This window comes from Dama dama, chromosome 5, assembly GCF_033118175.1.
Source record: "Dama dama isolate Ldn47 chromosome 5, ASM3311817v1, whole genome shotgun sequence".
NCBI classification, from domain to species: Eukaryota; Metazoa; Chordata; class Mammalia; order Artiodactyla; family Cervidae; genus Dama; species Dama dama.
In genome coordinates, this window is record NC_083685.1 from 34,831,205 (window position 1) to 34,844,133 (window position 12,929).

Below are 12,929 nucleotides of genomic sequence, written 5' to 3' on the forward strand. Positions count from 1 at the left end.
AATAATCCTTTAGAATGTATTTTTTCATTTTAATTGCTCATTTATAGTAATATATGAATATCACTATATTCATTAGTCCTTTCATCCATCTCTTACCTGTTCATAACTCAGTAACTGCTTAAATACATAATAAGCCCAATGTTTCCTCCCACATCCCCCAGTCTCAAACTTCTGTACCAGACATCAGAAACCACACCAAGTACATCTAGAGCCTCTGCAAACACATGGTCCATTCATAGTCCTTTCAAAAGCTACCAAACCCACTGAAAAAGAGGAGTCCTAATTTGTGGAGAATCAAGAAGTTGGAAAAAATGATAAGGCTTTTTTTCATAATATTTACTTTATCTTTGATTTGGTATCAAGGTCATATTTTACAAAATCCTTTCATCTGTCTGAACTTTTTTTTTTTTTTTTTCTTTTTGCTCCATTACCCTAGAACTGCCTTCTGGCTGAATATTATATTGTTTGTGCTAGATCTTCTATTTCATCCTTCAACATTAAATAAATGCTGAAGGTATACTTATGTCCTTCTGATTTGCATCTGCAGATATTTAAAGTAGAAGAATGTCATTTAGGTGTTTATTTTTGCTCCAGGTTTTTCTTTTATTCACTGGTATCCTGGGTTTGCTTTTCTGGCGGCTCAGGTGGTAAAGAATCTTCCTTTTTTCTAGTTCTTTTTTTTTATTTATTTATTTTTATTAGTTGGAGGCTAATTACTTTACAATATTGTAGTGGGTTTTGTCATACATTGACATGAATCAGCCATGGAGTTACATGTATTCCCCATCCCGATCCCCCCTCCCACCTCCCTCTCTACCTGCTCCCTCTGGGTCTTCCCAGTGCACAAGGCCCGAGCACTTGTCTCATGCATCCAACCTGGGCTGGTGATCTGTTTCACCCTAGATAATATACATATTTTGATGATGCTATTCTCTCGAAACATCCCACCCTCGCCTTCTCCCACAGAGTCCAAAAGTCTGTTCTGTACATCTGTGTCTCTTTTTCTGTTTTGCATATAGGGTAAAGAATCTTCCTGCAATGTGGCACACCCAAGTTCAATTGCTGGGTCAGAAAGATCCCCTGGAGAAGTGAATGGCTATCCACTCTAGTATTCTTGCCTAGAGGATTCCATGGAGAGAAGAGCCTGGCAGGCTATAGACAATGTGGTCACAAAGAGTTGGACATGACTGAGTGAAACACACACACATTGGGTTTGGGGTTTGTAATTCTCTCAATATATCTATAGTCAGAAAAACCACTAGAAAAAGAGCTCTACACAAAATATATGTATAAACATATATTTATCTAATGACAATATAATGATAAACACTGATTCTCGTGTGTCACTTTTTTATGATTTAGGCCTGATCTCTGATCTCTGAGTACCATGCCGAACATTGATTTGTATACTCTAGGTAGTAACTCCAAAGCTCAATTAAAAAAAACTCTCCTTCTTCTCTACTTTGAACAAAAACAATTATTTTTTCATCAGAGAGCCCATCTACCATTTGTATTTAATAATCATGAAACAAAATCAATAAAATGTTCATTATCAACACCACCTAAACATTTCTTTCAATGAAAAGATAATACTGACAGTAGATAAATCATATCTTGCATTTAGTAATTAAAATGAATATCACAATAATTCTTCTCAGGCAGCACAACCACAGAAGGTGCTTCTCTTTCCTACATAAAATTTGGAAAGTAATGTAAAAACCAGAGCACTTTGGAATGAGAAGCTCAGTATGTGCTCTGCTGGTTTTGTTCTCCACCCTTAGATCTAATTCTGAAGAACCTGGAGGGCCTGCTCATATTTAGAATTCAGTCCAGAAGTACCAAGTTCACCAAAACACCAGGCACATATAACAGTAGTGTTTTCTGAACAGTGCAGTTGTTCCAGGCTTCCAGGACATAAACAAACAAACAGAAAAGAAAACTAAATATCCAATGTATGCTTCTGGTAGTTAGGAAGGGTTGGAATGAACACCATTCTATAGAATGTACCACAATAATATTAAGATGATCATCAGCAGTGAGTGTCCATGGCACCCATTGGCAGGCAGGCAGCACAAGCCAAAAGGCAGAAATCTGTTCTCAGCACATGTCCAGAACACAGTACAGGATTTTACCTTCATTCATCAATTTTCAATGAAACATTATTTCTACACAAAACATTTTTCTTCAGAAGAATCTTGAACATCTTTGACAAGGACCTATTTCATGAGAACCAAACACTATATAAAATATGTACTTGAGAAGCATGAAAAGGTGGGGAAAAGTGGGACCTAAGGTTGATGAAAGTTTCTGAATACAGGGAAGTTGTTTACAAATTCTTTGCTGTTATGTAAAATCTCACAATGAAACCTGCCAAAATAGCAGAAAGCATGAGTGACCTGACGTGAAACTGTCAGCCAAACAACTGCTGAACCAGGAGCAATTTCCACCTCTTTGCTACAAAACTATTCAACAGTAAAATAAACTGCTCTGCTGGGAATTATCTCCTACTTTGTATGCTGTCACTAGAAGATGTCCCTGACCAGACTCACAATCATTTTTACAAAGCCATTAAAACTTTCCTGACAGTCACCCTAAATTTTCTTCCTGTGCTTTATGCCATTATTTCTGATTATAGTCTATTAGGTCCCTTTTTACAGTAACAGTCCTCTTTTTCCAGATTACATAGATGAATACTTATTTCTGAGGATAGGAATAGTAGGAGAATATATTTCACATGCATTAGCCATTCAGTGGGATAAAAGGAAAGCTAAAAAAGTACCAGAGATGCAAAAAAATATTAAGATAATATGTACTGATGAGGAAAACTGTCAGGAATTATATTAAAGAGTATCATTCAATCATCTTTATAGAAACGTATACTGCCATTGAGAGTAAAAGGGTTAATAAGATTTTAGAGCTAATGAGAATGAGTCAATAATAAAAAGACAATTCTAGCTCATAATTAATACTTATCTATTTCCTGTGGGTCACTTACTTATTTCATTATATATTTCCTGTGTATGAATTATCTTCTTCCAAAATTTTAAAAGAGTATACCATTAGTGATGATGAAAACTTTAACTTAGCAATTATGGTAGTGTTGATGCTTCCTAATCTGCTAAACCAAAATCATAATTTGAATAGTTGAGTATATTTTGAATATTCAAAATATAGTTTGAATATATATATATTCATTTTCTATAGAACTCAGTCATTTTCCTTTATTGTATTGATTACCTATTAAAAATGCTTTGCTCTTAAATCTCCAATCTTGCATCTTTCCTCCTTTTCTTCATAGTCACTCAATGGCACATAGTCACTGTGCCATTCATAGTGAGGATGAATGGATTTGTTACAAGCGCCTCTGTTTCCCTTTACTCCAGCTCAACAGGATTCTGACATTATTCTTTCCTCCCATCCTCTCTCTTATCATGGTTTGTCCACTATCCTTTGCCTGCAGAAACAATCTGCCTACATTTAATCAATATGCTAAGTTGCTTTAGTTGCGTCTGACTCTTTGTGACCCCATGGACTGTAGCCTGGCAGGCTCCTCTGTCTGTGGGATTTTCCAGGCAAGAATACTGGAGGAGGTTGCCATGCCCTCCTCCATGGGATCTTCCCGATTCAGGGATCGGACTCATGTCTCTTATGTTTCCTGCATCGCCAGGCGGGTTCTTTACCACTAGGACCACCTGGGAAGCATATTTTTAATCTATAACTTTAGTTATACCTCCAGCTGCATTGGAACATGCACATGCCTTAGTAATTTAAGCAAACATTAATTGGATTTATCTGCTTTCCCTTCCAATAACCAATTTAATTTTCTTTATATTTTGAACAAGCTTTCGAGAACCTTAATTCCATTTCTTGAACTTTCATTCTAAATTGTTTATACTTCAAACTAGCATTTGAGAGATCCTGTCTCTTCCAAAAGAGAAGTCTTGAAAACTCATCAGTGACCTCAGAATTTACAATCATTGGTCTTCACTTGTTGTTGGGGAGAATTTATTGGACACTTTCTATGTGAAAGATATCATGCAAAGCTATGTTTGGAAAGAAAAACATGAATATGAGTGAATGCCTGCTCTCAAGTTGCTTATCATTTCTCTCATATTCAGCTGTTTCAGACATTTGATTGTTCCTGGAAATTTTTTTTTCATTGTTTTAAGATAGAATTAGCAATCAATGGCTCCAGATCAAATTCAGTCCACTGCCTATTTTGGTATGTGGCTTAGGAACTAAGATTTTTTTGGGGGGGGCCTTTTTTAATGGTTGAAGAAGAGTCAAAAGAAGAATACTATGTGGTGACAGGTAAACATCAAATGATATTCAAATTCACAGAAATATTTATTGGAACATATCTACACCCACTTATTTAAATAGGATTTATCATGGGGGAAGAGAGCAAATTAGCCGAGATGGCATGTTCAGGCTCCCTGACTCCACGTTTTGTAAATAACGATTATGCAACAGCTGAGATCACTTATAGTACTGCACATGCATGTCACGAGGTTTATGTAATAGCGGAGATCATTTGTAGCACTGTGCATGTGCATCACGAGGTGCTCGCTTGGTCACAGGCTACTTTCTGCGGTACACCTGTGTAAGCTTCACCAGGAAAGCCCGGGCTCCTGCTGCATTGGGGCTACATTGGAGTGACTCCATGATTCTGTTATATGAGGTTATGATATGGCTCCATTATGGCTACTTTATGGTTATGTTGTGGCTGCTGCCACGGCTGCTCTGTCAGCTAGGAGAGAGGCTATGTTATGGCTGCCTTGCCAGCCAGAAGAGAATAAATATGTCTGCAGATCCTACGGCTCCTCAAATCTCCTTCCAGCCTCCAAGCTCACATCTTACTGGGTAGTAGGGTACCCAGCGAACAGGGTACCTCACAGCGAACAGTGAGGACAGTGTGAACAGCAAGACAATTGCATCACGGACAGGATCAATGATACATATCTCAATATTTAAAAAACAAACAACTCAATTAAGAAATGGACAGAGGATCTGAACAGGTATTTTTCCCAAAGACATACAGATGGACCACAGGCATGTGAAAACAGACACTAATCATCAGGGAAATGCAAATTAAAACTACAGTGAGACATCACATCACATCTGCCAGAATGGCTGTCATCAAAATGACAACAAATAAAGAACCTGCCTGCCAATGCCAGAGACACCGGAGGCGTGGGTTCGATTCCTAGGTTGAGAAGATTCCATGGAGGAGGAGGTGGCAACACACTCCAGTATTCTTGCCTGGACAATCTCATGGACAAAGGAGCCTGCCAGGCTACAGTCCATGGGGTCGCAAAAAACTCTAACATGACTGAACACACACGCAATATAAGCCTAATCTTAGCTAGATTATATAGATAGGTACCATGTATCTATCTGTATTATCTCTGTATCTATATCTAAATAGCTGTCATTCATATACCTGTTTGTGTGTTCATGTATGTGTATGTATTCTCCTTTTTAAATTTATTTTCTATTTAATTTTGGAATCAACTTTAATACAGTACACTTTCTTTCTCTCTATTATGTTTCTATTTCAAACTTCCTATTCAATAGTTTCTTTGTAAAGACAGGGAGGGAAGAAGACCTGGTGAATGGCAAGGCCAAATATTAATTCCTGGTTGTCATCCAACCATGATAATAATAAGGCAAAAAGAATGAATAAACTCTTAAAGGATTTGAATGTAAAATAAATAGAGTAGAAAAGCAAAGTCTGAGACTTGACTTTCCTGAAGTCACCAGGAGGGAACAGAAGATAAAGAAGCTACTAAAGGTGGAATTTAACTAATAGGATTAAGTGACAACCAGGGTAAGTTGTAGCCTGGAACCCATATCAGCAAACTTTTATTCTGCATGGTCCATATAGTAAATAGCTTAGGCTTTGCCATTCATATTACCTTCATCTGCACAGACAACATATATTTTTCTTCCAGATTTATTGAGATATAATACTGCACTGTGTACATTCAAAGTGTATAACATAATAATTTAACTTCCATCATGGAATGATTATCACACTAAGTTTAATGAACATCTATCTGCTCACATAAATGCAAAATAATAGACAAAATTGTTTTCCCTTGTGATGAGAACTCATTGTTTAGTCTCAACAATATTCATATGTAACATGAGGCAGTGTTCATTAAACTCATCATGTCATCCATTACATCCCTAGCGTTTATTTATCTTATAACTAGAAGTTTGTATCACATTCAGGTAATTCTATCTTTCCCCATTCTCTGCCTCTGGTAACCTCAAATCTGATCTCCTTTCTATGAGTTTGTTTACTTGTTTGTTTTTAAAGTATAATTGATACTATGTTAGGTTGCAGTTCACAATATAGTGATGCAATCTTTCTATATATTGCCAAATGATCACCACAATAAATCAAATTACTACCTGTCACCATACATAGATACTACATTATTATTTGCTATATTCCCCCACGCTATACATTTTGTCCCCATAACTCATGTATTTTGTAACTGGAAGCTTGTACCTCTTAATCTTCCTCACCAATTTCATTCATTTCCTCACCCCTCCCCTCAGACACTCACCTTTTTGTTCTCTTTATCTATGACTTTGTTTCTGTCTTGCTATGTTTGTTCACTTGTTTTGTTTTTTTTTTTAGATTACATATATAAGTGAAATCATACTGTATTCCTCTTCCTCTGATTTATTTTAGTTACCACAATACCCTTTAGGTTCATCTACAGTGTCAAAAATGGCAAAGTTTCAGTCATCTTTATGGATGAGTAATATTCCATGGTATACATAACTCAAGTCTTTTTATCCATTCATCTGTTGATGGGCACTTAGGTTGCATCCATATCTTGGCTATTGTAAATAATGCTGCAGTGAACATATTTTTTGTTTTCTTCAGAAAAATACTCAGAAGTGGAATTCCTTGATTGTATGTTAATTCTATTTTTAATTTTCTTAGGAAACTTCATATTATTTTCCATAGTGGCTGCATCTATGTACAATTCCACCAACTTGGACAGATTCTTTACAACTGAGTCACCTAGGAAATCCTTGACTTATATTCTGGAAGTTTAAAAAACAAAGCAATTCTACAAAGTAATAAATAAACTATGGGGTAGTAAAATAAGAAAGTAATTGACAATAATAATTATGCATAAACCTACATATAGAAAATTAGTATACTCAACATGTAAAATAGCTTGTTTAAACAAGTTTAAAAGTAGATTTAACAGTCTTTGGAATGCCAGGCCTAGGAACATAGGAAAAAAAAAAATGAAAAACATTGAAAAGGCAGGCTGATTGAATATTTTAAAGGCTAGGGTTCTCTAATATATAAAGAAAGGCAAATATATGAACCTCTGCATAATTTAGATTACAAATACATTCTCATTTGCATGGCTGTGAATGAAAACACACTGGCAATAGCATTATAAAGAAGGCAGAAATAAGTATGCAACAAATCAGGTGACCTAAGCTGTATACACTCAACTTGGGTACCACAGTGTGGGTTCACCCAAGAGTAGTAGAGAGATGCTTCTAGATACAGAGTGAACTTCTGGGAACAAATTCTGAGTCAAAGGTAAAGAGAGAGGCTTTGATGTTTGATAAAAATGTAAGCATTAAATTTGAAAACCCCTGGACATATTCTCTCACTGATCAGATCATTAACTATGAAAATGCATTGGTTTCATGTATAAACTACTATGTAGAAAAAAAATTAATGAAAACCTACTGTGCAGCACAGGGAATTCTGCTCAGTGCTCTGTGGTGACTAAATGGAAAGGGAATCCAAACCAGAGGGGATATATGTATAGCTGATTCATTTTGGTGTACAGAAAAACTGACACAATATTGTAAAGCAACTTTTTTTTTTTTTTTTAAGAAAATAAGATTTCAGCAGTTCTCCTGGCTTAACGTTACTGCTTCTCTATCAGTCAGATTCTTAAGACTGGCAGGAGGGTCTGCTCCCTTGGAGGTAGCTGAGAATTAGGGAGAAAAAAAGGGTTTGCAAAAATAAAAAAAATTGAATCTTACTGAAAATATGTAATGGTAATCTTTATTATTTTCCAACAAATGATCTGTTCTCCAGCTAGATTGTTCTCATCAAAATTTCATAAAAACAAATAATTTCCCACAGTGACTTAAGAGTATATCACACATTTTATTAATCAAATTCCTTTTAATCTACATTTAGTAGCCACATTTCCAAAACCTATACAACTCATCCCTAATTACTATGGGTCTTACTAATTTCTTCTTGTCTGAACTTTCATAGCATTTACATTTGGTGTAACATGATTTGGCCTTTAATCATGTATTATCATTCCCACCTAAAATGTTAGCCTTTGCTATTCCAGTATTTCTACATTTTCCAAACATACTGGGGGAAGATACAATATTACTTCAGCAAACATATGTTTAAATATCACTTATTGTAGCAAAAATACAGGGAGTGGAACCAAAAGGTATGTATTTCTCAAACATGATATTAAACCCTATGCCATGTTATCCAGAATCATTGAGAAGCCAAATTTTAGAGCATCTTCAAATTATGGTCTCTGGATGGCTCCCAGTTGGCATATCATTTGTTACCAAGTTGAGAATAGTATAGAAATGTAAAATAATCACTTAGAATCTTTATTTATACAAATATTTGTATTTAAATTTGAGCTATTTATGAATACACTAGATATATTCCTTTTAATCTTGCTTTCCTAAATATAAGTAAATGTATAAAAAACCTAGATCTTACAATAACATATTAAACAATTTAATATCAATGGTTATCTCCCTTATTGGATTTTTTAAGGCAATGAAGTTAAAGTACTTTCATCAATTTTTGATCAAGATCACTGCTTATAACACAAGTTTTACAACTGCTATTTTCTACAATTAGATAAACTGAATATATCTAATTCTTGTTGCCATTTCATTTATGAAAATGTCATAAACAGTCTAGTTCATATTAATTAAAGTATAGGTAATCAGAGCAGTTTAGGGCTGATTTGCCTTAATTGGCTTATCAAAGAAAATTACCAGACAGCATTATTTTTATTCTAGGATATCAAAGTTGCTCAGACCACATAGAAATAGAAATTTTCATCCTTTCTTTTAATATAAAGTTAATGCATGTATGTCTTTCAGTGATAAAATAAAAATGGAGCAGATAACACTACAGTATCATAAACTGAGGACTGGTTTCTTTTTAGAAACAATGTATTAGAGAGATTAAAAAATAGGCTTTGAGGTCAACCAGACATAGACGTAATCCAGTTTTATACTCACATAAGCTGTGTGAATACTCCTCTTAAGCTTTATGTCACCCGTATATTATCAATCACATAGAACTAATATGTGGGTTAAATGAGGTTATATTTGAAATGGTCAAATGAGCAATAAATGTTACCTGTTATTTTCAAATAGAAAATTCACCATTGGCTATATTTCATGAAAATTATAACAGTCCATGAATTTTTCATCATTTTTTTTTCCAGTTTCCAAAATGGTTTGGAGGGAAGTTGTGAATATTTAAAATTTCAGATAGGTGGTTTAAATATTAGTTGCATACATATTAAGAAGAAAAATTTTCCCTTTATTATTTTGCAGTTCTATGATATTGAGCTAATTATCTTTTCTCAGTCTCCTTATCTAGAAATTGAGAGGGTTAATTAGAATTTGTCCATTGTTCTAATAAAAGGAAAAAAAGCTATTTGAAATACTTCTACTCTGCTTAAGCAGAAAATATTTTATTAGCTTTTAGAAGTATTAGTAGTATTATATTAGGTCCACCCATGTTGTTGCCAATGGCAGAATTTCTTTTTTGTTTTGTTTTGGCTGTCCCATGCAACTTGCAAGATTTTAGTTCCCCAATCAAAGATTGAACCTGGACCCTTGGCAGTGAAAGCTCAGAGTCCTAACCACTGGATCACCAGGGAATTCCCAGAATCTCATTCTTTTCCATGACTAATATTCTACTGTGTGTGTGCTTGTGTGTGTGTGTGTAAATCACATCTTTAACCACCCATCTGTTGATGGGCATTTGGGTTGCTTCCATATCTTGACTATTGCAAATAATACTACAATGAATATAAGGGTGCATGAATCTTTTCAAATCAGTGTTTTTATGTTTTCTGGATATATACCAGCAGTGGAATTGATGGGCCATATGGTAGTTCCCTTTTTAGTTTTATGAGGAGCCTCTGTACTGATTTCCACAGTGACTGTAGCAATTTACATTCACACCAACAGTGTAGGAAGGTTCCCTTTCCTCCGTATCTTCACCAGTATTTGTTATTTGTCAAGTTTTAATGATGGCCATCTTCAGAGGAGTGAGGTGAATAACCAATTCAAAAAGAAATAAATTTGTAGAGTATTAAATTTCAAATGTCCACAGAACATAAGAGACGAAAGAACCTTAGACATTTTGTGAATGCAAGGCTAAATAATTTGTTTGTTGGTTCTCCTGGCTTGGGTTGATCCAAGTCTCAGTGAACACTGAGAATCCAGTGGCAGGGACTTAATATCTATTTGGAAAGGCATAAATTTGAATAATGGGGAAATCAAATTAAATGTCAAGACCATAGGTTTCTCTTTAGATACAAGAAGCAATAGAGTTCAATAAAATGTCCTTTGAACTAAAGGAATTAGACAAATATGGGGAATATCAGGACATGTAAATTATATGGATACACAAGGTTCATGATGGATCAACTCAATTAAATGTAGTGTAGATAGTTGGAATTAAAAAATTAATGTTTCATTTCGTTGTCCAAAGTGATGAAGATCTGATGTTTACAAAGGTGATTTTTACAAAGGTCATGAAAGAGCAAATGTGCTCTTTCCTAACTGTATTTAACAAAGCACAATTGGTAAGTTGGTTAGATAGGGTGAATATACATCACTTAAAAATTCTTTTTGTCACCTGATAACACATGAACTTGAGTTCACACAAAAAATAAAAAATATAGAAAGATTAAAGTTACTTCTTTGTTCTGGATTCTAAATTTTTAAGTAACAATAGAGAATATTTGTTTAAATGGTCATTTCCAACCATGGATTAATAGTAAAGATTAGAAGGACCATAAGAAGACTCTCTTTGGATTAATTTACCTTGACATTTCATTTGGAGCATCAAGATAAATTAATCCAAATAGATTCATTTAAAACGTATTTTGTGCATATGTTCTTAGTCATGTTTGACTCTTTGGGACCCCATGGACTGTAGCCTGCCAAGCTCTTCTGTTCATGGGATTGTCCAGGAAAGAATACTGGAATGGGTTGTCATTTCCTCCTTCAGGGGATCTTCCTGACCCAGGGATCAAACCTACATCTCCTGTGTCTCCTGCATTGGAAAGGGGATTTTTATCACTGAGCCACCTGGGAAGCCCAAAATGTATTATAAACTCAAGCAATTTTATTTTTATAGATTTCATTTCTCTGTGTTCTTATTATATTACTAAAGCAAATGTAGATTTTTAAATAAATAATACCTGTGAGATAGATTATCAGGCAGTTGAAGGAATGACTTCTACAAAACGGGATTGAAGCAAAAAGCTTGAAGTTTACTTTGGGAGATCATAAGCCATGTTCACAAACTATCTTTAGCCATTTAAGGGACTTTCATATAGATTCTATCCCTTGATGCTTTCTAGTTCTTTTATTAAATGGATTAAATTAAATTAGTTATTATTGGTATAAATCCATAGGATAAAAAGGAAACAAAGCTACACTTCTAATGGAAAAAGTCAAGCAATTTGAACGAGATTGTATACCAAAAATAAGTTCCCTTCGCTTTCTTTAAATGCACATTTTTTAATGCTAATTTAAAGATTTCTCTTTTGGGGGACATTAGTTGATGAGCAAGATGTTTTACTGATTACTTTCTAAGAATATCTATGTCATCCCTCCCTTTGAATAGCTTACTCTGTCTAGCAACCATTTAAAAAATGTTGAAGTGTAAATTGAGGTAATTTTATGATTGTTGTGTTCTCTACATATGTTCAGTACAGTATAATACCATTTAGGAATTTGTTTTTAGAGGAAAATAATCTCACAATGCAAATAGCACAGGGTCATCTTGATGGAGTTCACTGTCTCCCCATATTAATGGCAGAGGTTGCTTTATGTGGAAGGCAGGCTTAATCATATTTTTCAAAAAGTCATTGACTTAAAAATATTATTCTGAAGTATGGTTGATTTATCCTCAAAAATTATAAGGCTGGTTAAAGGATAATTATATGCATGTGTACTTCTGAACTGTATTATAATTCACACATTAATTTGCTCCACATAGGAACACCTATACTGAGTATTACTGCACCTTACTTTTCTGGTCAACATTCTTTAAAAGTCATTTTAGCAGGCTTCATGTTGTTAACTAGTTAATGACTATTATTGCAAAAAACTTATATTCTATTTCTCATAGGTATGAAGTGAGTGGATACTGGCCAAAGTATTTATATACATATAAAATATTTTGCTATGTTTGTACTAATTAATGTAAAAATATAAAATTATACCCATTTTAAAATCAAATGTTGTAAACCTTTAAAAATAAATGTTACATTAAAAAATAATTTACTTCTGCACCTACTTTCTTTATGGGTAAGAGGACAGATCAAAAGTACATTTTTGTGTGTGTATTTTTTGTTTAAAACTATATCTTTATTATATTGTCTGCAGAATTGCATTTGGTCTTGTCCCTTTTTACTGACAAATCTGAAAACATTCTGCCACACTATCCAGCTCAGGAATATTCTTGAGTAATAAAATGAAGACAATATGGAATAAGAATTCATCCAAACTGCATCTGTGATTTAGTTCAGTGCAAATCCTTTATGTATGTGGATTATATAATCCTTTTTTTTTTTTTGCATCTTTAAGCTTTCCAAATAATTTCAGAAGTAAACTATAGAACATAAGAT

At 34.3% G+C, this 12,929-nt stretch overlaps 1 protein-coding gene across 1 annotated transcript in view; it reads right to left on the reverse strand.

Annotated features, from left to right (window-relative positions):
• FSTL5 (follistatin like 5) overlaps window positions 1-12,929 on the reverse strand; it is an 864,841-nt gene that overhangs the window by 87,519 nt on the left and 764,393 nt on the right. The gene's annotated exons all lie outside the window — the stretch shown is intronic.